This window comes from Plasmopara halstedii (genome assembly GCF_900000015.1).
Source record: "Plasmopara halstedii genome assembly, contig: Scaffold_658, whole genome shotgun sequence".
Taxonomy (NCBI): domain Eukaryota; phylum Oomycota; class Peronosporomycetes; order Peronosporales; family Peronosporaceae; genus Plasmopara; species Plasmopara halstedii.
In genome coordinates this window covers 1,062,362-1,064,547 of record NW_020187575.1, presented here as the reverse complement: position 1 = coordinate 1,064,547, position 2,186 = coordinate 1,062,362, and positions in this window count along the sequence as shown.

Here is a 2,186-nt window from a genome sequence, read left to right as displayed (position 1 = left end):
ACCGCCCGCCACCGACTCTTCTCGATGAGAACGGTGACGTCCACTATCACGTGGAACGATGTCGTCACCAGGGTCAAACCCAATATCTGGTGAGGAGGCGGAGATATCCCGACCCGAAAACTCGTGAGATTGAGAAGCCACTTCGGCAAGATTGCCCAGACGCCGTTGGCGCTTTTGATCAGGGCGCCACGCGACATCATACGCCCCGCGCTTTCCGGCAATAGCCAGAGATGTAGACGGGCCATGAGCTGAGCTCATGCAGTAAATCTGAGCTCTTGTGGTCGAAGACAAAGATCTCGTGGGAACGTTAGGGGTTGTCCCATACGTCGTAAGGCAACAATCGAAGGAAGTCGACGGAGTGTTTTGAGTTTGGCAAACACAAATCGGAGGTGTCGCTCCACATGCACGTCCACTTTCTTGTGGCTCAACTGTAGATTATACAGTGAGTAAAGTTTTCGGTGCCGTTGTACCCATCGCTCAAAAAGCGCTTCGTCATCTGTAGTACTTTCGCCAGAGACGAGTACTACAGGTATTGTCCGCAATGCGGATACCAGAGGGTCACCTCGTTGAGCAATCAGACGAGTGCGATAATTGCTTAACGAAGTTTCTTGTGGAACCAAGAAACAAGCTCGAAAATATTTCCGTTTGGCAAGCTCATCTTTCTTTCTGGCCGGGAGATCGATGATGTAGAGGCATAACGATCGAGTTACCGCGTTGTTCGCTTCCACAGTGGGATCCGCTGGGCGGAAGCCATATTTTACACGCGAGTCAATGATCGGCCGTGGTTGGGCGCGCATCAGAGCCGCCTATCGGGCAGCTTCTAGCTGCCATCTCTGTTCCCTGTCGAGTTTATTGGTGACAACACCACGTTCCTCAGTTGACGAGAAGTCAGGGAACAGACACAGGGTCGGTCAGCAAGGTGTAAGCAGGGCTCGTATCACGCCGCTGGCGCAGCTCGGCATCCCATGCGAGGAAAGAAGTATCAGACTTGTAGTCGACCAGCTCCCATCCTCAACGAGGTCACTCGTCACTGAAAGCGTGCGCGGAGCGCGACGCTCGTGCTCATCGAGCCTAGGATGAACATCCTTCGGTGTCGCGGACTCTCTGTCCGACGTTGCACCGCGTGCAGGAGACAAAGTTGGGCTCTGCTGTGTTCACTGTTAATACCAGAGAGACTTGGTGAATTCAGTATACTTATCACTGGGTTCAATGAGCACGAAAGTTGTTTAGTTTCAACAAACCAAGTTGCAGTGTCTAGCGGACACGCTAGCCTCTTTGAGGCAAAAATCAATTCTAACTGTAAATGTTCTCAATCTGAATGTAACGAAATTACACGTACCCTGGTTACAGGGGGGTGTGCCACACGAGATGGACATGGGTTGGCTGCACCCAAATATGAATACGGAACGGGGCTGGATAACCAGTATTTATGCATGTGTTTCGATTTTACTATATATAGGAAAATTTATACATTTAAAATTTGGCGGTTTAGCCGCAAATATAAATAAATAAAAATCAGTTTTGAACTTAAAGTAAAGAGTTCATTAGCCTTAGTTAAGGCACTAGCTCCTCCGTGAGGTAGTGGATTGCGATCCGCTACACTCGATGTAGAGAACGAAAGGTCGGTGACCTAGATTACGCTTCCTTAAAGCGCAAAGCTGCGGTAGCCCCGCTGCAACTTCGGTAGAACTGCATAGATGGCTTAAACAGTTTTGATCAAAAGGATCAAGATTCTTAGCGTCGTCTTGCGCATCGCGCTTCTCGGCAAAAGCCCTGGAAGCCGGAGGGCCATGAGCTGCTGTGGTCGTAGACTCACCCGTGAGAAACCGCGGATCTCGCGGGAGCGTTGTGGATAGTTTCATATGCCACACGCGACTAAGTAGTCGGAATTGCGCCTTAAATTTGACAACCCAATTATAAGATGGCGCTTAACGCGCACGATCATTTCCTTGTGGCTTGGCTGTAAGGTAGACAGCGAAGACAGTTTCCGGTGCCGCTGCACAATCGCTCAAAGAGTATATCATCTGCAGCGGTTTCGCCAGGGTCGGCCACCACTGGGTGGTCCGCATTGCGGGAACAAGAGCACGAACGTTTGAGCTTGAAGTCGAGCGCGGTACCGATCCATTAGGATTTTTTGGGGTACCAAAAAGCGAGCTTGGAGAGCTGTCACCTGGTCAAGAGCAGCT